The sequence below is a fragment of the Microcaecilia unicolor genome, chromosome 2 (assembly GCF_901765095.1).
Source record: "Microcaecilia unicolor chromosome 2, aMicUni1.1, whole genome shotgun sequence".
Lineage (NCBI taxonomy): Eukaryota > Metazoa > Chordata > Amphibia > Gymnophiona > Siphonopidae > Microcaecilia > Microcaecilia unicolor.
Window position 1 is genome coordinate 301,996,529 of NC_044032.1, and position 26,856 is coordinate 302,023,384.

At 41.8% G+C, this 26,856-nt stretch overlaps 1 protein-coding gene across 12 annotated transcripts in view; it reads left to right on the forward strand.

The window, feature by feature from the left end:
* PTPRD (protein tyrosine phosphatase receptor type D) overlaps positions 1–26,856 on the forward strand; it is a 1,064,164-nt gene that overhangs the window by 156,502 nt on the left and 880,806 nt on the right. The window lies entirely within an intron of this gene.

The following is a 26,856-nucleotide window of genomic DNA, read 5'->3' on the forward strand; positions in this document are numbered from 1 at the left end:
TGGAGGTGCTTTTTATTATATAGGATAATTTTTTTTTAAGTTACAGAATTCAAACATGTAACTTATTTCAGACTGTTTATGGACCCATGAAATGACAAATTGGCCCTTCTCAACATTTTGGATCTGCTGCTGTAGTCACCTTTTTCCAGAGATGGTCACAAATATGGTCTCATACTCATGGAAATCATTTTGTTGAATTACCTCCTTAATTTCTAATGTTACTTGGTTAACCACTCAGGAAATTTAATTGATGGGCGAGCTTATAAATCTTTTTAAATAAATAAACTAAACTGCAAGATAAAACGTTTACTCGGGGAATCATCAGGAAATAAAAGTAAAGATTTTATCATCAACCAATGTACTTGTACAGTTGGAATCACTCTATCCTTTGTGAGATACCTCAGTATGAGGTCTAAATTAAATGGATTGGAATGGCAGCACTGATTGCACTATGAGAGTAATTTTATAAAGGGGGGCATAATTTAAGAGGACAAGTAGACTTGACTTTATTTTACACATTGGTGACTATGCATCTTTATAAAATACTAGTGTAAGCACCATAAATCATGTTTATGTTGTGGCTGGACAACTGGGTTCGATTCCCACTGCAGGCACAGGCAGCTCCTTGTGACTCTGGGCAAGTCACTTAACCCTCCATTGCCCCAGGTACAAATAAGTACCTGTATATAATATGTAAGCCGCATTGAGCCTGCCATGAGTGGGAAAGCGCGGGGTACAAATGTAATTAAAAAAAAAGACTATGCCTATACTTTTTAAATGAATGTGTCTATGTATAATCTATGGGAGCAATTCTGTAAAGGGTGCCCAATAGGGCACTCCAAAAGAAGCACTAAAATCTGGTAATTCTGTAAGGGCACGTACCGACATAAGGCTTGACTTAAACATGACTGTGTAGCTGCCAACACATGCCATGTTAATGGCTGGCATAAGTATTCGCCCCTGTGTGGGAGGCTATTTCTGTGTAACCTACAATAATCTGGAAGTTACGCTTGTATCTGGGAGATGCTTCCATTGGCAGGGCCGGTTATACACATGGTGGGGCCCAGGTTAGAAATTAAGGAGGGGGGCCCCTGATCCCTGATCCCCTCTCTTCCCCCTCCCCCAATCTCCCCACATGCATTGCTACTACACGGTCTGGGCATCTTCCCACCACGGTCCGTCTCCCTCCCTTTCCTTCACCTTGCGTTCTTCTTTAAAAAAATATTTCCCTTCTTAGCGGGGCCCCAGTGCAGCAACTATCCTCACAAGTTGCCTCCAGCTGCCCTGAAGCTTTCCCTCTTTACCATGATCTGCCCAGGCGGAAATAGAAAATTTTGTCGGATAGTCAAAGCTTCGGGGCAGCCAGAGTCTGCTTGTGAGGATGACTGCTGCACCATGGCTCCTCTGAAAAGGGAAATAAAATTTTAAAGAATATCAAGAAGGGGAGGGGAAGGGAGGAGATCGACCATGGTGGGGAGAAGGGGAAGAGATGCCTTGACCGTGGGGACCCCTGGAGCTTTGGGGCCCAGGGCAACTGCCCTGTTTGTCCCCCCCACCTAATGCCGTCCAAGCTCTGCCCTCATGCACACCCAATTTTCCACATACATGCTAAAGTGACTACCCACGTGTTACAGAATCCCTGATAGCACATAACTAGTTAAGTCCCAATTAGTGGCGCCTTTTACCTGAGTATTCTGTAATACACACAGGTATGTGGTGTCTAGCCTTGTGTGCTATTTCTAGAATTGCTGTTTTTGTGTGTACCTGCAAACTTCTCCCATACTCTGGCCAAACTCTGCCTCTGTACGTGCCTATGAGTAAAATACATGCCATCATTTCAATGTGGCTACTTTTACGCTGTTTGTGATTTTTCAGTAGGCCACTTACATATGCTTTAAAGTGACTTTATAAAATGTCCTCCTACATGTATATTCAGTATCAGTGACGTATATTCTGCATTGCTTTACATATAATTATAACTTAAACGCCAAGGCTAGCATTTAAATGATTATGGTCATTGCCACTGCTGAAAATCTAGCCCTAAGTTTATACCTGAGGTAATGGAGGGTAAAGTGTTTTGTCCAAGGCCACAAGGAGCATCAGTGGGGTTAGTTGCATTGTTGCATTTGAAGTCCTACTGCTTGGTCCTTTGTACTGGGATTTGATCTGATTTCCTGTGGCCTGTTGTGGTCACTATTTATACATCATTTAGTTTTACTGAACATGCACAAGAGTTCTTGACCTTTCTGTTAAGAAACCACATCAGAATATGCAGAATGCCTGAGAGAGTTCATATAATTGTACTGAACCACATCAGTGGTTTGGTTTCCAGCAGTTGCTGCCGCAGCGCTTACTTCCAACATATCTCTGTTGAGCTTGGACAGCACTGAGTATTCTGTCTGCCCTTTATGGAAATACAATGACATTAATGTAAAAGTCAAAATCCAGTTCTGCAGAACTTATCACCAGACTAAAAGAAAAAAAAAATCATCTTTGAATCCAGAGTAATTAAAAAGACTTATCTGAATTAAAAAACTTTGATAATGTATTTAGAGTAGAAATAAGTAGAAATAATTTTGATTCTTTTCATCATAGTTTCATTTTTCAGTTTCTGGGTTGTGAGCAGTGAATGCTCCCTGTGACTTTGGGCGAGTCACGTCACTCTCCATTGCCTCAGGTATAGGGCTAGATTTAGTAACTTGTATTAATTTGCTTGTAAAGTAGATTGTGATTTATGCAAGTTATTAATAGATCCTATTGATAGTAATGGTTCTTGTTTTTAATCTCTATAATGTAAGGTCTTCTTGGCAGGGAACTAAGTACCCACTATGTCGGATTATAATTCACCTTGAGCTCAGACTTGGTAAAGCGGGTAATAAAATCTGGTTTGAAATGTGATAATGTTAAACATGGTTTTGTACATAACTTACCACATTATAGAACAGTGGTGGTAGTGTTGCTCAGGAAACTAACCAGTGCCATAATTTCAGCCTTCAAGATGGGCCTAGACCTAAATTCATTGACATTGTTATTCAAATACAACTATGTACAAGTGGTGCACATTGGGAAGAATAAATTAAAGCTACATGATGCTAGGTTCCACATCAGAAGTCATCCCCCCCCCCCCCCCCCCAAAAAAAGGTGTCATTCTAGACAATACATTGAAACCTTCTGTTCAGTGCTCTGTCGAGCAGGGACTGTCTCTTCATGTTCAAGTGTACAGCGCTACGTACGTCTAGTAGAAGTAGTAGTGTGCAGTGGCAGCTAAAAGCAAACAAAATATTAGGAATTATTAGGAAAGGAATAGAAAACAAATAATATTATAATGCTTCTGTATGGCTCCAAGATGCAACCTCACCTTCAGTATTGTGTGCACTTCTTGTAAAATATCAAAATGATGTAGTGGAATAAGGAAAAGTATAAAAAAGGACGACCACAATGATTAAGAGGATGGAATTCATCTCATATGTGGAAAAGCTTAAGCGGTTAGGGCTTCTGCTTGGAGAAGAAATGGCTGAGGGGGGATATAATAGATGTCTATAGAATATGAACAGAGTAAACACAAATTGATTGTTTACTCTTTTTCAAGAAGTAGCAAGATCAGGGAATGCGTCGTGATGTTACATAGTAATAGTTGTAAGACAAATAGGGTTGGTAGCGTGAATCTTGCTGCTGTTGGGATTCTGCCATGTTCTTGTGACCTTTATTGGCCACTGTTGGGAGCAGGATACTGGGCAAAATGGACTTTTGGTCTGACCTAGTATGGCATCTCTTATTCTCTTATGTTACTTACATGAAAATACATGAAAGACATATCCATTTTGCATTGTGTAATTTTTTTTTTAAGTTGGCCCTCCTAGTAGGATTTTGTGGATGGGAATTTGTGAATATTCTGATTTCATTCTGCTGCAAATGTGGTTGTATACCTTTTTTAATAATTGCCTTTTGGATTAAATAAGAAAATGGCCATCTGAAAGAAAGTTCAATTCATATCAGGACTTATACACCGCTAATATCCCCTGTTCAGGGTTCAGTGCAGTTTACATCATAAGTGGAATAAAGGTTGGATACAATAATATAGGTAGAACCTTGGTTGAATACAATCTTTTTGGTTGAATTCAGTCATATAATACTAGAGAGTGCGAGAGTAGTAAACTGTTTCATTTGATAGTCCTGTAGGCTACTAGAGAGTGTGAGGCCCTCATGATCAAAAGCAAACTCTGGCGCTAGAGGCTGTTAACGCCATACTAGCACCAGAGTTTGCTGCCGACCCATGATCAGAGCCCTCGAGCGCCTGAAACAGCGCACTCGAGGGCTCTCAGCGCAAGTAGCATGCAAATGCATGCTAAACAGGGCTTCTAGCGCAATTAGCTTGCAAATGCATGCTAATTGGCGCTTAACGCATTCATCCCCAATGATCAGCGACCAGCGCGCCAAAGATTGGGTTGCTGGCCGCAGCAAAATCAACACCAGCTCTGAGCTGGCGTTAGATTTTGCGGATCATTGGGAAGGAATGGTGAGCCCTGTCCAGCATGCAGCTGCATGCTGGCAGGCCCCTCTTCCTCCCCAAGGCAAACGTGAATGGGGGGCTGGAGGTCCGGTGGACCTCCGGTCCCCCCCCCATGTTCACGGAGGGCTGGAGATCCGGTGGGTCTCCAGCACCCCCGAACCCACGCTGCCTCCCAAAAAACGCTGTCCTACCCTCCCACCAACCGGCGGGGGGGGGGGGGGGCTGGAGGATCGGTGGGTCTCCAGCCCCCGAAACCCCCAGAAATTGTTGATCCATCGACGGGGGGGGGGGGCTGGAGCCCACCCCAAATCCTCCCCCCAGCGTTGTCCTTAGATTCCCTGGTGGTCCGTGGTGTCCGCTGGCCCCCTCCCGGCCCCCCTACCTTGTGTTGGAGGAGGGACGCAGCCTGCCTGCCTCCCTCCTCTTCCAGTCAGTCGACGCCCAAAATGGCGGCGCCCAGCACCGCCCACTGCATCCTGGGATGGATCAACGATTTCTGGGGGTTTCGGGGGCTGGAGACCCACCAGACCTCCAGCCCCCCCCCCCCCCCCCGTCGCTGGGTGGGAGGGTGGGAGAGGGTTTGGCCAGTGGCGGCCACGATGTTTTCTGGGGGTTTGGGGGGGGCCTCGTTGTTCGGGCCTCGGGGCAGGCTGTTTGACAGGTTTGGGCTTTTGACAGTCCAGACCTGTCAAACAAGTGCGGGAGGATTGTGCTGAGCGCATGCTCGGCACAATTCTCCCGCACTTTAAACATGATAATCAAAGATAATAGCGCTGCTTAGATTTGCGTGCATTATCTTTGATCATCGATGCAGAAAAGCCCTGCGCTGTCCCGGCACTATTTTTAGGGCGCTGTTTGGAACAGCGCAGGGCTTTTGATCATGAGAGTAGTAATGGGCTGGCATATTGACAGAGTGAGAGTGTGGAGAAAGAATAAAGCTGCTTACAGCCTCCCAGAGGATTCCAGTCCCAGCCTGGTCCCAACCTATAACTACTGTTTATGTATCCAGGCTACTCTCATTCTGGGTAGACATTAGGTGACCACCTAGGGCAGTAGTTCCCAAACCTGGTTCTAGTTCCTGTTACAGACCTTAACAAAAATACTAAGATTCATTTGGAGCAGCTTTAAATTCTCTCTCTCTGCAGTTGTTCCATTTTCTGCTTTTTGTTTGCGGTGGAAGTCATGTAAACCCAATGTTTAAAAGCTCAGCAGATATCTATATTTAATGTATTCCCAAGGCAGAAATTTTGATGAGAAATCTTCACTTCAGTTAAGTTCTGTATGTGCAGGAGTTGCAACTTTTCAGTCCAGAAAGGGTTCACTAACTGATGTTTTGCCAGCGGAATAAGTTTTATAGTTTATGTTAGAATGGTCAAATTCCGATACTGGCACTGCTCCCTCACAAGTACAATTACAAAATTGCTATCATCTTTGAAATAAAACCCACACCATAAAATGTCCAGTTCTTTTTTTGTTTTGTTTGGATCCTTGGAGATTATGAAAGAAACACAGTCTATGGATATTAAAAAGAGCATTTTGCAGCAATGCTATTCTTTTTTTTTCTCATTATACACTTTTGATAAATGTTGGTTGTAGAACTACCCAAAGTTTATCCAGTAATTTAGTTGTAACCAGGGTTTGTTTGTTTTTTTTTGCTTTGCCCTAGGCCAGTGGTTCCTCTACTGCATGCAAATCTCTCTCATGAATATTCATTGTGGATATCTTGAAAACCTGACTGGCTGGGGTGCATCCAGAACCAGCTTTGGGAACCACTTCCCTATTCGGTCACCTAATATTTACCCAGAATCAGAGTAGCCTGGATACATAAACAGTAGTTATAGGTTGGGACCAGGCTGGGACTGGAATCCTCTGGGAGGCTGTAAGCAGCTTTATTCTTTCTCCACACTCTCACTCTGTCAATATGCCAGTCCATTCCAAGGCTGCTGTTCTGAACCAACTTTTTACTGAAATGTAGTCTCTTCAGGCAAATCAATAGCAACGTGGCAGAAGCAAATAAAAGGCAAGAAGCAACAAGTAGCAACAGCTATTAATTTCAGTGTCTCTGAGGTTAAATGCTCTTCAGTGGCGTTCCTGGGGGGGGGGCGGTGGGTGCGGTCCGCCCCGGGTGCACGCCGCTGGGGGGGGGGGGGGGTGCTGCGCGTGCCTGTCCTCCGTTCGTTCCATGCTTCTTCTCTGCCCCAGGTTCCTGTTCCGGGGCAGAGAAGAAGCATGGAACGAACGGAGGACAGGCGCGCGCGGCACCCCCCCCCCCCCCAGCAGTGTGCACCCGGGGGGGGGTTCTTTTGCGGGGGGTGTTGCGCTGCATCCGGGGGGGCGGGGCACATCAGCGATCCGCCCCGGGTGTCAGCCCCCCTAGGAACGCCACTGATGCTCTTTACTATGTTCCTTTTAACATTTTTGTAAGTGATATTGCTGAAGGGCTGTCTGGTAAGGTTTGCCTTTTTGCAGATGATATCAAAATCTGCAGTAGGATAGACACCCCTGATGGTGTGGATAACATGAGGAAGGATATAGCGAAGCTAGAGGAATGATCTGGAATTTTGCAGCTTAGATTGAATGCTGAAAAAAATGCAAGGTCATGCATTTGGGCTGCAAAAACCCAAGGGAATGGTACAATTTAAGGGGTGAAGAACTTTTATACACGAAAGAGGAGCGGGACTTAGGTGTGATCATATATGATGATCTTAAAGTGGTCAAACAGGTAGAAGAGCAATGCTGAAAGCAAGGAGGAGGCTTGGGTGTATTGAAAGAGGAATGCCAGGAGGAGCAAGGAGGTGATGATGCCTCTGTATAAGACTCTGGTGAGACCTCATTTAGAATATTGTTTATAATTCTGGAGACCTCATGGAGTCGGTCCAGAGGGCGGTACTAAAATGGTCAGTGGTCTTTGTCATATAGTGTATGGGGACAGACTTAAAGATCTCAATATGTATACTTTGGAAGAAAGGCAGGAGAGGGGAGATAGATAGAGACATTTAAATACTTATGCAACATAGATGCACAGAAGGTGAGTCTCCATTTGAAAGGAAGTTCTGGAATGAGGGGGCATAGGATGAAGGTGAAAGGGGATAGACTCAGAAGTAACCTGAGGAAATACTTCTTCATGGAAAGGGTGGTGAATTTGTGGAACAGCCTCCCGGTGGAAATGATGGAGACAAAAGCAGTATCTGAATTCAAGAGAGCTTGGGACAAGAACATAGGATCTCTAAGGGAGTGATAGGGAGAGTAGATGGCATGGATGAGCAGACTGGATAAGCCATATGGTCTTGAACTGCCTACATTTTTCTGTTTCTATGTTTCTATCTTTTTTGTAATTAAATGCCTATTACTGTGAATATTAGAACAGTGCAGTTCAGTAGAGAATCCATTTAGGTGATAGATGGTAAGAGACTCAGGGTGTCTGAGACTTTTTCAGCCCAATAGATGATGTTCTGGACCACCATGAGATTGGGTGAAATCCAGGTCACTTTGCTGGAAGAACTACATATTTAGGCCAGTCTCACTGTCACAGAGGGGTGCAGAGGGTTCCTTGAGCCCTCACAAAACCAATAGGGCTGATGATCAAGCGATTTTCTGTTACTTATACTTCTGGATCACTCCCTTAATTTTAATACTCCAGCTGGGGTAGGATAGTACACAGTCTGTTGAATTTCTGGTTTATAATGCTAAGGTTTAGATTTGAAGGGCTCTTCCCTAATATATAAGGTCAGTGACTTGGAAGGTAGAAAAAACAGTCAAGCCAAAGCACAGTAAGCATATTCAGGGGAGTTTCCTATCAAAATTGTTCCCTCTTTCTGATTTGCAACATGGTAATTCTAGATGCTCATAGAACATAAGAGTAGCCATACTGGGTCAGAATGATGGTCCATCTAGCTCAGTATCTTGCTTGCAGTAGTGGCCAATGTAGGTCACAAGTACCTAGCAGAATCCCAATGAGAAGTAAGATTCCATGCTACCAACCCCAGAGATAAGTAGTGGCTCTTCCCATGTCTACCTTAATAGCAGTTTATGGAAGTTTCCTCCAGCAACATGTCCAAACATTTTTTTAATCCCAGATATGCTAACTGCTGTTACCATATCCTCTGGCAACAAGTTCCAGAGCTGAATTACTGAGTGAAAAAATATTTTCTTCTGTTTGTTTTAAACATATTACCATGTGACCTGATGCAGCGTCTCCTAGTCTGAACTTTTTGAAAGAGTGAACAATCGATTCACCTTTACCTGTTCAATTCCACTTAGAAATTGTAGACCTCTGTAATATCGTCCCTCAGCCATCTCTTCTTCAAGCTGAAGATCCCTAACTTCTTAAACCTTTTCACATATGAGATGAGTTCCATCTCCTTAATTATTTTGGTTGCTCTTCTTTGAATCTTTTTAATTCTGCTATATCTTTTTTGAGATATAGTGAACAGAATTGTACACAATACTCAAGGTGTGGTCACACCATGGAGTGATACAGAAATTTTGTAATTTTTGTTGTCTTATTTTCTATCCCTTTCCTAATAATTTCTAGCATTCTATTTGCTTTTTTGGCAACCACTGTACACTGAGGAGAAGATTTCATTGTATTGTCCAGAATGAAACCTAGATCTTTTAATGGCTGATAACTAAGATTTGGATTTTTCTTCCCAATATGCATTATTTTGCATTTGTCCACATAACCCCCCCCCCCCCCCCCATTTACTAAACTGTGCTAGCGACGATACAGCCCATTCACTTTGATTGGGCTGTGTCAGCATTGTTACGTGGCAGCTGCTATTGCGTCTTAGTAAACAGGGGGATAAATTTCATCTGCCATTTGGATGACCAATCTTCGAATATCCTAAAGCCCTCCTGTAATTTCTCTTAGTACACATATGATTTAACAACTTTAGGGCCTCTTTTATCAAGCCACGCTAGCGGCTTCTGGTGTGGTAATGCCGACAAAGCCCATTCACTTTGAACTGTCTGGCATTGTCACACAGGAACCGCTAGCTTGGCTTTGATAAAAAAAGGCCCTTAGTTTTGTGCCATCTGCAAATTTAATCACCTCACGTTCCCATTTCAGGATCATTTATAAATTGGTTAAATAGCTCTGGTCCTAGTACAGATCCCTGGGGCAGTCTACTATTTACCTTCCTCCACTGAGAGAAATGGCCATTTAAACCTACCCTCTGTTTTATATCTTTTAACTAGTTCCTAATCCACAACAGAACATCACCTCATCTTTATCCACATATTCATTCAGTCCTTCAAAAAAAAAAAAAAGAAAGCAAATTGGTGAAGCACATTAAACCACATTTGTCTAGGTGCTTGGAAAGTGGAGAAATAGCCTTGTGGTTAGAGCACCAGTTTTGCCATCCAGAGGTGGTTAGTTCAAATCCCACTGCTGCTTGTGATCTTGGGCAAGTTACTTAACCCTCCATTGCCTTAGGTACAAACTTAGTGCCCTGTTTACTAAGGTACATTAGTGTTTTTTTCACGTTAACCATATAGGTGCCTACTTACATGGTTAACGCGTGTTAAAAACGTTAACGCGCCTATAATGCTGCTTAGTAATTAGGGCCCTTAGGTTGTGAACCCTCCTGGGACAGGGAACTACATGGAGGGGCATAATTGAAAGGGGTGTCCAAGTTTTCTTGAGGATGTCCTCGCAGGACGTCCCGGCGAAGGGGCGGAGAAACCTGTATTATCGAAACAAGATGGGCGTCCATCTTTCGTTTCGATAATATGGTTGGGGATGCCCAAATCGTGAAATTTAGGTCGACCTTAGAGATGGTCGTCCCCGATTTTCAGCGATAATGGAAACCGAGGACGTCCATCTCAGAAACAATCAACTGCAAGCCATTTGGTCATGGGAGGAGCCAGCGTTCGTAGTGCACTGGTCCCCCTCACATGTCAGGACACTAACTGGGCACCCTAGAGGGCACTGCAGTGGACTTGAGAAATTGCTCCCAGGTGCATAGCTCCCTTACCTTGTGTGCTGAGCCCCCCTAACCCCCCCAAAAAACCAACTCCCCACAACTGTACACCACTACCATAGCCCTAAGGGGTGAAGGGGGGCACCTACAGTGGGGGAAATAAGTATTTGATCCCTTGCTGATTTTGTAAGTTTGCCCACTGACAAAGACATGAGCAGCCCATAATTGAAGGGTAGGTTATTGGTAACAGTGAGAGATAGCACATCACAAATTAAATCCGGAAAATCACATTGTGGAAAGTATATGAATTTATTTGCATTCTGCAGAGGGAAATAAGTATTTGATCCCCCACCAACCAGTAAGAGATCTGGCCCCTACAGACCAGGTAGATGCTCCAAATCAACTCGTTACCTGCATGACAGACAGCTGTCGGCAATGGTCACCTGTATGAAAGACACCTGTCCACAGACTCAGTGAATCAGTCAGACTCTAACCTCTACAAAATGGCCAAGAGCAAGGAGCTGTCTAAGGATGTCAGGGACAAGATCATACACCTGCACAAGGCTGGAATGGGCTACAAAACCATCAGTAAGACGCTGGGCGAGAAGGAGACAACTGTTGGTGCCATAGTAAGAAAATGGAAGAAGTACAAAATGACTGTCAATCGACAAAGATCTGGGGCTCCACGCAAAATCTCACCTCGTGGGGTATCCTTGATCATGAGGAAGGTTAGAAATCAGCCTACACTACAAGGGGGGAACTTGTCAATGATCTCAAGGCAGCTGGGACCACTGTCACCACGAAAACCATTGGTAACACATTACGACATAACGGATTGCAATCCTGCAGTGCCCGCAAGGTCCCCCTGCTCCGGAAGGCACATGTGACGGCCCGTCTGAAGTTTGCCAGTGAACACCTGGATGATGCCGAGAGTGATTGGGAGAAGGTGCTGTGGTCAGATGAGACAAAAATTGAGCTATTTGGCATGAACTCAACTCGCCGTGTTTGGAGGAAGAGAAATGCTGCCTATGACCCAAAGAACACCGTCCCCACTGTCAAGCATGGAGGTGGAAATGTTATGTTTTGGGGGTGTTTCTCTGCTAAGGGCACAGGACTACTTCACCGCATCAATGGGAGAATGGATGGGGCCATGTACCGTACAATTCTGAGTGACAATCTCCTTCCCTCCGCCAGGGCCTTAAAAAATGGGTCGTGGCTGGGTCTTCCAGCACGACAATGACCCAAAACATACAGCCAAGGCAACAAAGGAGTGGCTCAGGAAGAAGCACATTAGGGTCATGGAGTGGCCTAGCCAGTCACCAGACCTTAATCCCATTGAAAACTTATGGAGGGAGCTGAAGCTGCGAGTTGCCAAGCGACAGCCCAGAACTCTTAATGATTTAGAGATGATCTGCAAAGAGGAGTGGACCAAAATTCCTCCTGACATGTGTGCAAACCTCATCATCAACTACAGAAGACGTCTGACCGCTGTGCTTGCCAACAAGGGTTTTGCCACCAAGTATTAGGTCTTGTTTGCCAGAGGGATTAAATACTTATTTCCCTCTGCAGAATGCAAATAAATTCATATACTTTCCACAATGTGATTTTCCGGATTTAATTTGTGATGTGCTATCTCTCACTGTTACCAATAACCTACCCTTCAATTATGGGCTGCTCATGTCTTTGTCAGTGGGCAAACTTACAAAATCAGCAAGGGATCAAATACTTATTTCCCCCACTGTAGATGTGGGTACAGTGGGTTTCTGGTGGGTTTTGAAGTGCTCACATTTACCACCACAAGTGTAACGGGGGGGGGGGGGTGGATGGGCCTGGGTCCGCCTGCCTGAAGTGCACTGCACCCACTAAAACTGCTCCAGGGACCTGCATACTGCTATCATGGAGCTGGGTATGACATTTGAGGTTGGCATAGAGACTGGCAAAAAATATTTAAAAAGTTTTTTTTAGGGTGAGAGGGGGTTGGTGACCACTGGGGGAGTAAGGGGAGGTTGTCCCCAATTCCCTTCGGTGGTCATCTGGTCAGTTCGGGCACCTTTTTGAGGCTTGGTCGTAAAATAAATGGACCGATTAAAGTCGCCCAAGTGCTTGTCAGGCATTCCCCAGTCCCACCTTCGCTATGCTTCCGACACGCCCCCGTGAATTTTGGTTGTCTCCGCAACGGAAAGCAGTTGAAGACACCCAAAATCGGCTTTCGAATATGCCGATTTGGGCAACCCTGGGAGAAGGACGCCCATCTTCCGATTTGTGTCAAAAGATGGGCACCCTTCTCTTTCGAAAATAAGCCTGATAGTGTACCTGAATGTAATAACTCACCTTGAGCTGCTACTGAAAAAGGTGTGAGCAAAATCCAAATAAATCATTTTATTTTATAATAGTTTCTATTGTTTTGCCTGGCATTGACGTCAGGCTTACTGGTCTGTAGTTTCCCAGATCAACACAGAACACTTTTTAAAATTTGACATTACTTTGGCCATCCTCCAGGCTTCAGGTACCAGGTTTTAATGACAGATTACAGATCAAAAATAGTAGATCAGAAGTTTCATGTCTGAGTTTTGTTCAGTCTCTTAGAGTGGATACTACCCAGTCCAGGTAATTTCTTTAATTTTTTGATTTGGCTCGGTAAGTATTCCAGGTTCACTGATATTTGTTTCGTTCGTCTGTGTCATCACCCTTGAAAAACATTTCTGGCACAGTTAGGTCTCTTACAGCCTCTTCAGTAAAGACCAAAGCAAAGAATAGTTTCTCTGCTTCTGACCTTGTCCTTCCTGAGTGCTCTTTTTACTCCTTGATGAATGGTACATTGAGAGAAGCATGATTTTACAAGATGTGCTATTTAAAAAAGACTGTAAGATTTTTAATTGTGGGGAGTAGTGAATATGAGGAGTATTCAATACTTGAAGTTGTTCTCTGAATGTAAAGAGTGGACAAAGCTATAACTAATGTAGTTTTTGAAAATTGTTTTTATGTTTTTTATTTGTTGGAATTTTATGTTTTTATTGTATCCCGCCGAGAATTGTAAAATTGAGTGGGATATAAATATAATAAATAAATGTATGTCCCACTCTTTCTCTCGCAGGCTTTCTGCTTTTGATAAAGCCAGAAAAGTTATTACTAGGAGTGTCTGCCTGTACTGCAAGTTTCTCTTTGTCTTTTAGTCATCTTTATCAGTGCTTTGCATCTAAGTTGCCATGTTTATGCTGTTGCTTGTTTTCTTCATTCAGATCCACGTTTCTGGAATAGGCTATAAACTGCAAGCATAGAATAATGCTCTGCCTGGCAACTTCTGATGTCAAAGAAAGGTCAAAATCCTATTTTGTAGAGGCACTGAGAACCTAAACAAGCACCCATACTGCCCAATTATCAGCTGCCCTACACATTGGTATTGCACAGATTCCTTCTTTCCCTCTGAATCTAGTTTCCTTTTACAAGGCATTTTATATCGATTTTGTGGTTGTTTTGTGCTTGTTTACTGCTATATTATTTCTGATATATGAAACCAGTTGACTATAAACATTTCTGAATAATTTAATGTAGTAACACGTGGAATTCAAACCAGTTCTCAAAAGCACATTTAATAGAAGCAGCCTGTCCTCCTAGGGAGCTTTCTTTAAAGAAGTTCAGGGCTACTTTAAAGACCCACCTATTTGTCTAGGAATTTGAGGGGCTGTGCTAGCCAGTGGGGTGTGATGGGACAGGGACTTGGGACAGTGCAACCTTCCCTTTTATCCTCTCGACCTCTTCTCTAGCCTGCTGTTCATATTGCTGTATCTACTCTGCTGTTATTTCTCTCTCTATCCTAGTCCCTCATAATTTCTGGAGTTCTGTGCTAGCTTCCCTGATATTTTACCGAAGGGCAGTATAGAATGTTTTAATAAAGCATAAACACGAAGGGAACCATTTCTTGGACTTAATTTGGACTGAGCTTTAAATAGTAATCATTGTTTGACAATGTGACTTTTCCTCTGTCCGTGGGGTGTTGAAGTTTCTACTGCATGCATTTAGGGAGTCTTTTACTAAGATGTGTTTTTAGCTCACATTAAAAGTCAGCTGGCACTAAACGCTGAGGCACCTATAGGAATATAATGGGCATCTCAGTGTTTAGCACCAGATTTTTAGCGTGAGCTAAAAACACATGCACACCTTAGTAAAAGACCCCCTTAGTGCTGAGGAAGCAGCCTGTTTTGGAGACTTACAGATGGTAATACACACAAAGAAGCAGCGGAATAGTTTGAAGAACTTCAAAAACAGATAAATGTATATTCACTTTTCTTCTAAGTACTGTTCTGTCCTCATAACCACTTTCAAAATTTCTCCTGCTTAGAAAAGAGAGAGAGACATCTGTCCTGAGGGTTAACTGGAATAGAGGGGTTGAGAGAGAGAAGTGGAAAATGCTTTTAATTTCAAGGGTCAGAAGTTAGGCAAAAAACTATAAATATTTTCTTCCCAAGCCCTCATCATGTTGCAGTGGGGCCATTAATTTTAAAAGAGGGTTTCCTCTGAAGGAGCTCATTCAGCTGCTGACATTGATAGGTTAGTATGTATTGCTAGCCAGTGTCTGATGCCAGAGATACTGTATTGACAGGCAAATTATTTATTTATCTCTCTGTGAGAAGGATAATAGTGATTGGATTAAGTGAGAAGTTAAGTATAGCCACCTGACAGTTATTAAGCATCTGATCTGTTATTGATGTGTGCATTTCCAGGACTTGCTAACCTGAAGAATTGAGCTCGGGCAATTCTGGTACATTTTCCTAAGAAAAAGAAAACATACATTTCAAGAAAGTAAATTTTTTTTTCAACACTTGAACTAGACACTCGATCAAGCATTCCTTTGTGCTTGAGAGATTAAATACAGTTGTGCTGAATACTGGAAAGATTGCATTCACTTGCTTTGATGAATTTTCATTCAGTACAATAGGGGATTCCTCTTGTCTCTCTTACCATGTGCAGACTTTGGGCTTTAAAGTAGGTGCATGGAGTTTAATCCCCCACCTTGGTTTTATTTCCGGCTGAAGGGTGAGGTTTGCTGTCCCGTGAAAAAAAAAAGAAGCAATATCCATTCACAGTTTGATTTTATTTAATATGCCACGAATAAAATAAAATAAAATTATCTAAGCAGTTTATAATTCAAATAATTCTGAGAGTTGAAATTGGGAAGATGGAAATGAAAGGGTAAATAGGATTGCATAGGGAAGTCAATATCAATCTAAATAGAAAAAAAATAATCAAGGGAGGGATACAAAAGGTGGGGGAAGAGTGTGAAAAGGTTGCACAGAACAGTGAAAAGGCGAACTCGTTGCAATAGGGTAACGAAGGGGCAAAATGGGATTAACATCACATGCGTTCAGGAGCAAACGCTTTAGTTTACAGAAACAATGGACTTTAAGGATAACCTTAAACCTTAAGAATTAAAGTTCTGTTCGCAAATGGAGAGGGATGATATTCTAAAGGGTAGGAGAGACGATTGAAAAATAAGTTCTAGCAGAGTGTGAGCGTATTTGGAGGTAGAAAGTGCTGTTGGGAGGAAAGTAGAGTATGGGTTGGAAAATATGAAACGAAGTGAATGAATAAGAAGAGGGGAAGACCAGAATGGAGAACTTGGAAGGTTATGGTAATTTTGGAAGTGATCCGGTATTATATGGGTAACCAATGTTCAGCCTGGAGCAAAGGAATTAAGCTATCAAATTTCCAAAGTTAGGACTAGATTAATTACAAGGTGTTACCGTGAGCATTTACTTCAGGTCCCATTTTATGCAGTGTGACCTAGTATATGCTAACACAGTAGTGCATGTCTGTATATACAGCCTTCACTAACATTTGAATAGACTACGGTGTAGTTAATATGCATTCAAATGAAAAATTAGCTTTTAGTCTTACAATCTGGTGGTATGATGCTGCAGTTTACCACCGTATACTGTGACTGTGTGGCTGACAACCTAGACCAGCACACAGACATAGAGAAACAGAAAGCAAAACCATTCTAGACCAGCAAATTCATAGGTGACCGTTGAGTGACTCACTTGGAGAGACTGAAGTGGGAGGAAGGGGGTGGCCCTGGTCTGCCCAGATTTTTCTTTCCTCATCCTTCCTTTCCCCAGGCAACTCTTAGATTCTCCTGCTTTCTTTTCTTACTGCCCCCACCCTTATTCACTTGCCCTCTTCTATTTGTCTCCCCTCTCCGTTACTTCAGAATTTGCAGGGCGTACTTCCCCATCTCTGACTGCTGATTGGCTGCTTATGTTACCAGGACCAGTCAGAGACAGGAGGTGGGGAATTTGCTAAAGCAAACAGCTTCTTCCTGTTTCGTCTCGATCGCCCTCCTAGTGTCTGCACCATTCTCAGCCTAAACTGCTAATACTGCATGAGCCAGATGTTGCTTCTATGTGCTAGCCTGGATTTTGGGAGGGTTCAAGTTCCCCAAACTGGGCACCTGTGGGCAAATGTTTGGTATAATTTGGGTTGCACAGTAAGTGGTACCCGAACAATTCTTTTATATTTATCATTAAAAAATCCCTTGTTGCCTAATTAATGGCATAAACAAAACAAAGTCCTGCCACTCAAAGTGTATCATGCATCCCACATGTTTCGGTATCTCCCGTTTATCTGGGATGCATGACTTCACCTTAGGAGTTAAACCTCAAGGGAGCAATTCTATAACTTGGTACCGATTTTTAGGCAACTCAACACTGCACGTTGAGTGCTAATTTCATAATATGCACCTAGACACCGTTATTGAATGCTAGCATAAGTTGGCATTGGCACATCTAAATGTAACCATTAACAATTAGGCCATGTCTATGGCAGGCAAAACTATTGGTACCTAAGTGTGCCAAGTGATGCACATAGCTTACAGTATTCTGTAAATTACGCGAAACTTGAAGATCTGTCCAGAGGCACATTCCCCTGCACATGGCATCTAAGGTTAAGCAAAAATGAAAAAACAACCTTTGCACAAAGCAAAAGCAGCTCACAAACATCAAAGGTGACAAATAAAGTCCCAAAACAGTGGTGCGGTGCAACACACTGCTTTGGCATCCTTTGGATTGTTTGTCTTTTCAGAGCAATTTGCGCCGCAATGGAAACAGTTCGCTACCTTGTCACTTTTTTGGATAGATGGTCTTTTTAAAGACTGCATCCATTCCTAGCACTTTTGCAAAGCAATTTTTTTTTGCTACATTTGGGCTCTATTATAATACACAGTGCAGTTATTTATGCTCATTACACAAGATTAGACCATTGTGTAATTTTCTGATATTGGCTCCTGAGGTGGGCCTTGAAACATGGCTCGTGTTGAGTCATTTATACCTATTAAAAAATTATGTACCGCACCATTGTTTTGGGACTGTCTTTGTCACTTTTGCTGTTTGTGTGCTGCTCCTACCCAAAGTTAGGTACCAGAATGATCTGTGCTAAACTGTTAATGTGCAAAGAGTGCTCTGAGTGGAGCACCCTTTATAGAATACAAACTTAGTGTGGATTTCACACCTATCTTTGTCACACCTGGTGGAAATGCTGGTGCCATGTCGGCGGATGTTCTCATAGTGTTGAAAACAGCTGCAAGTTAAATAACATTGCAATTTTTGAGAGTTTAAAAAGCTGGTTTGCAATTTTAACAATTTTGAAGAATTGAAGAATTAAAATAATGATCATAAAATATTCTAAAAAATTGACCGATGAAGATGTGCATAGCGTTGCTGGGAAGAATGTTGATTGCAGCGACCTCTGAGTGAGGATCCTATAAAAAGAATCTTTTGCTTTTCAGTGAATATATGTTTTGATATATTGTGAATAGATAGAGGCGCTTATGTGAATATGTGTGAATTACGGTGCATAACTACTGGCAGTTGGGCATGTAAGTGACCCTATTCTGTAACATCACCCCTAATTTCTGGGAACACCTCTGACCTGCCCATGCCTCTCCCATGACCATGCCTCCTTTTGAGTTGCACGCCATAAACTGTAGACACACTTTTTATGGAATAGAGTGCAGGGCAGATCCATGCAAAAACCCAAATGAGTGCCAATTAACACCAATTATTAATGGCTCATGAGTTTGTGCACCCAAATTTTGGAGACCTATATAGAATCCGGGATTTGTGTGCATAAGTTGTAGAATAGCATCTAGTACTTAACGTTCATAACTGCATATTATATGCACGTAACTGCTACTACTGTATAACTGAAGCATGCATCTGGAACTTAACTTTAGGTGCTAGGCTATAGAATGAGGGGGAAAGGATCTTACGGTTCCTTAAAGTGGGAAGAAGCAAGACACAGTGAAGATCACCAAGGACCAGTGCGGAGTCAAAGGAGTCTCTTCACAAATGTTAATTAATAAAAATAAATGGCAAACGGGGACTCAATACAAGATGTGTTTCGGTTAGAGTGCCTGTGTCAGGGGTCCATAGTACTTAGGTCAAAACGTGTCACATGCAAGAAGTTGTATTTTGATCACAAAATATAGCAGTAGGCCTGTTGGGGAAACATTAAAAAAAAAAAAAAAAACCTCTCCCCAGGCAGAAAAGGGCAATAAAACAAACAAATTCAGAATTCAGTAGACTTGTTTCAGCAGTGCCTAAAACCAGTTCCCAAAGGGTGGCCAAGCATAAGAAGCTTTTACAGCATGTTGGACAAATGAGATATTTTGACCAACTGGGCTTTCAGATCTTCACCACTGTTTTAACAAAAGATGTATCGTGTCTAAATTTAGGCGGCAAACATGCATGTAAGGAGTGGTTAAAGGGAAAGGTGGCCATTCGCATGGGTGGAACATGGATGAGGAGCAGACTTTCATGCATAACTATTACAATACTATAATTTAGGCACATTTCCCCCTCCCCCATCTAGCCTCGAGCATTTGCACTATATCTGTGGCCAGTGTAAGTACTAATGCCTAAGCATATACACACTTACATATCTAGACACCTACTTTCCTTTATAGATTAAGCTCTAAATAGATATCCTTTCCATGCCTAAAAATAGGCACCCATTTATAGAATTGCACTATATATATATATGTAGGAGCCTATTGTATAAAAGAAAGTAGATGCTTACTTTGCTTTATAGAATGCTAGCATCATAACCAAGTATATACACGTGTATGTGATAAAGCATGAACATTCACCATAGTGATAGAGCTGATGTAAATGCTGACGCTTAGATGTCAGAAAAACATGCATAATTTATAGGATTCTATAAATTAAGCAAATGTGAGTCCTGCTTATGCTCTAACCAGAGTCTGTAACATATGTACTATGCAGGGCCAAACCCAACTACCAAGTGGGCAAGGCATGTGCCTAGGGTGTCACTTTTTTTTTTTGGGGGGGGGGGGCTGTACAGTTATCAAATAATGTGTCTGTGCTGAAGTATCTCCCTGTCCTCTCCACAAGGTGGGGTGAGGGGGACAAGGTACTGAAAGGGAGATGATGGACTATGAAAGTGAAAGGGGAGCTGCTGGATTTCAAGTGCATGGGGGAAGAGCCAAATGATGGGGGGAAGTTTGGGGTACATAGCTGATACCTTTTGGCCAACCTAATGCAGTGTAAGATATTCACGAATTTGCAGAATTTGCCATTATTTTGAATTATTTATTCAAGTTATTGCCATGTAAATGTTAGAGCTCACTTTATAGTATATTACCCTTGCTGTGTGTTAATAGCATATGATATTTATGTATAGTTCTGAGAATGCATGTACACAGTTTCCAGTCTGGAATGCATTCCTACTATCACCCTTCCTCCGCTCAGAGGAAAGCTCTTCCCTGTGGGACTAGAAGTTAAGTTCAGTAATGTGCATGTACTTTCAGGCAGCCAGGGATCTATATAACCGGACATAACTCATTTAGGAAGGTCGGTTCTGATTTTTACCCAAGTAAAAGGCACCTACAATTTTGAAAATTTACCTCAGAATGTTGATGTTTACTACCATACACTCACAATGGAAACGATAGAAATTACTTCTTATAAAATTAGAGGGTTATCTAAATTGAATGATGTTTATAAACCTGCAGATGGAGAAAATAGAAAGTTATTTGTTGTATATTTCAGAGAGCAGAGAAAATGACATTGCTATAATCCCCCTGCTGAGCCGATTAGGTACTTGGCTTAGTAGAAGTGCAAGCAATTTTACTCTGTGCTGTTTAATTAGTATGGATAAAGTTTGGGTTGAAACAGTCAATCAAGCCCACTGTTCCCATTATAGAGGCGTTTTGTCTTGTTCAGAATGCTGATGGATAGCAGACTGGTATCTGTGTTGAGGAAGGTTCTAATGATGAAATATACTAAGCTTTGTCCCCATAGACATAAAATGGGAAAAAACTGTTTAGTATATCCTGTCCTCATGTTAAGTGTACCCCTATGCCAGTAATTAACTTTGATAGGAAGTTTGTCATTTCTGTTGATCACTTCACCCTTAGAACAATTCATGCTCTTACCTTGAATACAAGACCTTTCCTGTAAGGTGTGGTAAGGGCGTTTCTAATATTATTTTTAATGTAATGTGGATTATTTCACTACTACCAGCTCGCTCTTCTAGGAGAGGCTAATGTCCACATGTCACAAGTTGTAAATCCTTGATCCACTTGGCCCTTTTCAGTGACATCATCTTACAAAGGTTATACACAGTCATACATATGGTAGCATGCTCAAGGTGGGAATTTAAATCAGTTCCTCAGTTCCCCAGGACCAAAGTCCACCACCCTAACCACTAAGCCACTTTCTCTCTCTGAGTGCTCCCTGGACCTCAAAGATTCCATTTATATACCTGGTTCGCCAAAGCTTAATTACAACCATTGTGTGGCCCATTTTCAGAGGGTGTACTGGGTTCTAGGTCCCAAATTTAGCAAAATCAGGCATGAATAATCTGTGGGGTTGAGGGGCATATTTCTTGAGGCAAGGCTGCTGAGAGACTGAGCCGGGCCCAAGGCAGTGCCGCCAGGCAAGGGGCAGAATCATCATCGCCACTGCCGACCCCCCAAAATTGTCATTGCCACCGCCACTGCCTAAAGTACTTTGTCTGGCCCCGCCAGCTGCAAGCAGCACGGCTCCTTCTTCTGCCCAGCATTGCCTGCCCCTGTGGCTGCATTCCACAGGTCACACATGCTCAGTCTTAAAACTGAGCATGCGCGGCCTGAGGGCCCAGCAGCTGCTAGGCAGGCAGTGCGGGGGGGGGGGGGGGGCTGGCACCGGAGTTTTCTTTCTCCTACTCCTGTCGGGACGCGATCACCCGGGTCCCAGCAGAGAGAACCCTGCGCCAGGCCCCCTCTGGAGGCCCGGGCCCAGGGAATTATGTCCCCCTCTCGGCAGCTATGTCTTGAGGCATAGCTTTCTACTCATAAATACCTTATGTTCCAAAAGAGAAGATATGTATTGAAAAAAAAACCATTATTCAGTGGCAAAATATAGACTTTAATTCACAAATTCAGTCTTTAATTCAAATGCAGCAATACTGGAAATAGTCCATTGGGATAGGGGGTAGATTCTCATCCTTTCCCTGTCTTTCTCAGGGCAAAATCTCTTCCTTTTGTCCAAGTAAATAAGCTGTCTTGCCTCTTGGGCTCCTTGAAAACCAAAGAGAAAATCTACTATGCAGTACTGAAAGATGCTTACAATGTGGAATTGAAAGGCAGGCTATAATTTAGGAATCAACATATTCACTGCTTTTAGCTAGATCTATGCTGGTGTTTAGTGTTTATATATTTTTAAAAATCTTGCATTATTTAGGATTTTAGGTCCAAATAAAGGACCATAAGTCATATTGCAGTGTGTGTGTGTGTGTGTTGGGGTGGGGGTTGCATAAAAACAGGGCTTTTGTTTTTGACTAAGACTTTTCTTCCATTTTATTTGCATAGAAATTTTTCTTTACTGAGTCTTGCTCTTGGTGTACTCACTATAAATACACCTTGGTTTGTTCAGCTTCTGTAATTATCATTTTTGTTTCTTGTCAAATGTTTCTTTCAGGCAGCTATATAGAAAATGTCTTTTGATATGCAGGCAAAGGTGTTTCAATCTAATAATTAAATCAACTATTATAGTGTACTGGTGGGAGAGAATATTGGATTTTAGACTATCTTACTGATTTGATGATTGAATTTGTCTCTCCTTAACCAGGTAGATTTCTTTTAACTTTGCACTGAGTGTTGCCTAAGATGATTTTTTTTTAAACTATTGCTGCCTTGAGAAACTGTGGCACTTTTGTAGATAATGATCAGTAGATAAAGACAGTGTAAGATATTGTGAGAGGTAGGCAGAATTTAGTTTTATCAGAAATTGGACTTTACACTTAGCTGAGTGCATGGGATGGGTTACAGAAATCCTGAAAGCATCACTTCTGTGAGTTTCAGGAGGTAGCTCAGATCTTTCATATACAGGCCTATTTACTATTGGCTTCCCATCTCTGATTTCTACTTCCTGGGTAGATATCTTGCCACCCACAGGCAGTTAACTTCTCATTCTTATAAATTTCATTTTATATAGGTTTTCATGGTTACCACAGAAAGTGCAGAAAATAAATATAATTTAAAGAAGCTTCCACAGTTTATTGTAGGCTCCTTTCCTTGTTCTTTTTGCTGTGGTAGAATTCACAGTTGAACTTGAGTCGGGCAGAATTTTTAAATTTGTTAGCTCCTCTGGGAAAATATATTAGGGGATGTTTTTAAAATTGTTAGCTTTTCTGGGGTAATATGTTGGGGGATATTTTATTGGAGAAGCTTATGTTCCAACTGGGCTTAATATGTACATAAGTACATAAGTATTGCCATAGTGGGAAAGACCAAAGGTCCATCAAGCCCAGAATCCTGTTTCCAACAGTGGCCAATCCAGGTCACAAATACCTGGAAAGACCCCAAAAAAGTACAAAACATTTTATACTGCTTATCCCAGAAATAGTGAATTTTCCCCAAGTCCAATTTAATAATGGTCTATGGACTTTTCCTTTAGGAAGGTGTCCAAACCTTTTTTAAACTCTGCTAAGCTAACCACCTTTACCACATTCTCTGGCAACAAATTCCAGAGTTTAATTACACATTGAGTGAAGAAAAAGTTTCTACGATTTGTTTTAAATTTACTACTTTGTAGCTTCATCGTATGCCCCCTAGTCCTAGTATTTTAGAAAGCATAAACAGACGCATCATGTCTTCAACAAGGTTTGACATAGGCCATCTTTGCGAATCAGTGGCAACAGCTATTCCTGCTGCTTAAGGTTTCTTTATAAGTGTTCTGCACCTTTATGTAGAAATCTAAGATTGATTCCTGGACTAGGATTGTGCTCTCTGGATCGGCTGGGACAGGAAATGCTGCCAGGTTTCATTCACAGGATCTAAGAAGGGTGTCTTTACTATTTGTCAGAGGTGAGACAAATTGATCGGACTTTGAGTCTAGGTTAGCTGGGTTCTGGAGGGAGCACTGCCTTTGTGGCCCCTTGCTGAGTGATGACTGCAGGTGCAATGGAAGGGCAGAGCAGGAGGGAGGGAGTAAAAAAAACAATCAGTGAAAATTAAACAAATATTGGTCAATAAAGTATCATTCCACTGTAGGCCAACATAACTAAGTTCAGATTGATCTGAATGCCCAAATAGGGCAAAAGGAAACTTAGGTCTCCCTGAAATTGGTTTGACAATGCTTTAAAATTTTGCAGGTTTGTTAAATTATTTTAACCTATTTTGAAGACTTTCTTAAATTTCTAGATGCAAATATTTTTGATGGTACTGAAAACAGCACTTACACAGATGTGTGTGGGTATATACAGGAGTGGCACAGGGTAAATGCGAATAAGTTGTTTACTCTTTAGAAAGTACAAAGGCTAAGTATAAACCATGATGTTACAAACTAGTACATGTAAAATAAAATGGATAAAGTATTTGTTCACTCACTGTATAATTAAGCTCTAAAATTCATTGCCAGAGGATGTGGTAAAAGCCATTTAATGTAGCTGGATTTTTAAAAGATTTGGATAAGTTCCTGGAAGAAAAGTACATATGTCATCATTAAGTTAGACTTGGGGAAATCCACTGTTTATCCCTAGTTGTAAGCAGCATGAAATTTATCTACTTGGGATCCTGCCAGATACTTGTGACCTTTGTTGGCCACAGTTGGAAGAGACCAGGCTTGATGGGCTTTTGATCTGACCCACTATGATAGTTTTTGTGTTCTTATGGCCCCTCTTGTCAATTCCTTGCTATCACGGATAATTGTCTTCCATGATGGTCCCTGTGTTCAAAAATAGGCTATCCAGGATTGACAGACTATGTTCAGACTTTAATATATCTATTTCAGTAATACTTTCTCATGTCTTAGAATGGGAAATGCATAGTGCTTTTATGGCTCCAGGAAGCTTTTGTACTTTAGTATCAGATCATTTTATAATGCTAAACTGCTTTTGAAAAACAGCCAAGTCTGCTCCTCCATCTCTCCCTCTAATGTGGTATCATTGCCACTGGTACTGTTCCAGTAATGTGCAGTCAGGATGAAGTAGCCGCTGCTGGATCCCTGTCCTGTGGAATTCACAGCCTTAGCCTGTCATGCTTCACGCTGATTAAGTAACAAGCTTGTGAGATGCACAACTAATCCAGTATCAGGAAGTAAAAGAGCAATAGAAGCCCGCAAAGCAATAATGAGGGGATTATACATGCAGACATGTTTAAAGTTGTGTGTTTGACGTATGTAAATGGAAGATGCTTTATTTATATTTTTAATGAGCCTGAAATTCTATTAGTAAATAAATGTTTCTTAAGAGATTATGGGATTTATTGCTGCCAGCATGTTCGGGGAGAGTAAAAAAAAAAAAAAACCTTCTGATGCAATCTTGTGGTCCAAAGTGAACTTCTTGTAGTCTGAAGATCAAATGGACAGCAGAATATATCTGCTGCACCTGTGTACTGTAAGAATATAAAAATAAGGAAACTAGTTTGAGAATTTATTTATTTTTTTAGAGGAAAAATAACTTCTTCAAATCAAGAAATCTTCATTGGAATGTAAGCACATTCTCCTGATTGAAGACATTCACTATAGCAGGCAGATTTAGTATAGATGCATGACAGTCTGCATCAAATTTAGTTAATTTTTCACCGTAATCACTGACGAAGCAGGATGCAGTTCTTCAGCAAATGTATTTAAACATTTCTTCACCACCTTTTCACCCCCAAAGGGTTGCTCAAAGCAGTGCAAAATGCACAGGAAAAGAAATTGAAAGGAAAACATAAACATTCCATCAGTCACAAACTGACTGGCATTCTCTTGGTTTAGATGTGATTTTTATTTTCATTTTCTGCACTTTCAGGTTTTTATTTTGTGCAGTAGATGAATGGAAATCAGGTAATTAAGATGTCATGCTACAGTTAGTCCTAAAGTGAGAAGGGTGCTAGTCATGTGTTATTTTGTCTGTCTTTCTCTTTGTATTTTTCCTGTGTAGGAGAGTTACTCTAGGTTTGAAGGGCAAATACTGCACAATGTATTCATGCCACCTTTCTTTTTTCATAGGCTTTTTGATTTGGTCCACAATAACTGCTAATATATTGAAAGTGAAAGAAATTGCTTCAAAAAGGTTTTGGCAATTCATACCTTGTACAGCATGATTTTATATATATAATTACCTGTGCCACCTGGGTGAGCATCAGGTTGTTATTTTAAGTAAATTTGTACAGTTTGTAGGGAGGTCAGGGCCAGGACCAACTTGAGCCAAGAGACAGATTGCTACGGCAATCTACCCACTCGGTCCAAAAGGGTTTACTCCTCTTGTCTCAAGAAAACACATGAGATAATTTCTCAGCATCAATTATAGACATGCAAATATTGAAAAATAGGTTTTAACATTTACAGTCTTGGTTAGGTTTCCTAATGGAGACACTCTCATTCAGTAGAGGTCCTAGGTAAAGGTCCTTTCACAGCTTTACTCCCCTGGGTCTCACCTCCAGAGAGAAGGTGCTCTAGAAGTTTCTTTCAGTAGGTGTGCTTTCTGAGCATTTTAATGAAATATTCTTAGTGCATGGTCCCTTCCCCAATGGGAACTCAGCTACTGAGTTTCCTTATCCTTATAGATCATCAAGGATTATCTTCTGTCCCTACTTTATCCTTCGGGCTTATTATTTTAGTACTTGACTCTTTTTTTCTCCTTGGAAAGACATGATGGTGACTGGTTCCCTGTTCCAGCTTTCAGCAATATTCAGTGCAGCAGCTGTATTGGCTCTGTTACTGCTCTACTCCTTCTTACTCCAGGTGCAGTGACTGTGTTAGTGAAAGACTCTCTTCCTTTAGTGCAGGCCTTGGCAAATTTTAATTACATTTAAGATCCAGACCAAAAACTTAAACGCCTGCAGCTGATACCTCTCTTGATTCTCCTTCCCACCCCTCCAGCATTGTCCCCAGTGAATTTTGGTGGGGGGGGGGGGGGGGGGCACATTGGAATCCCCTCCCA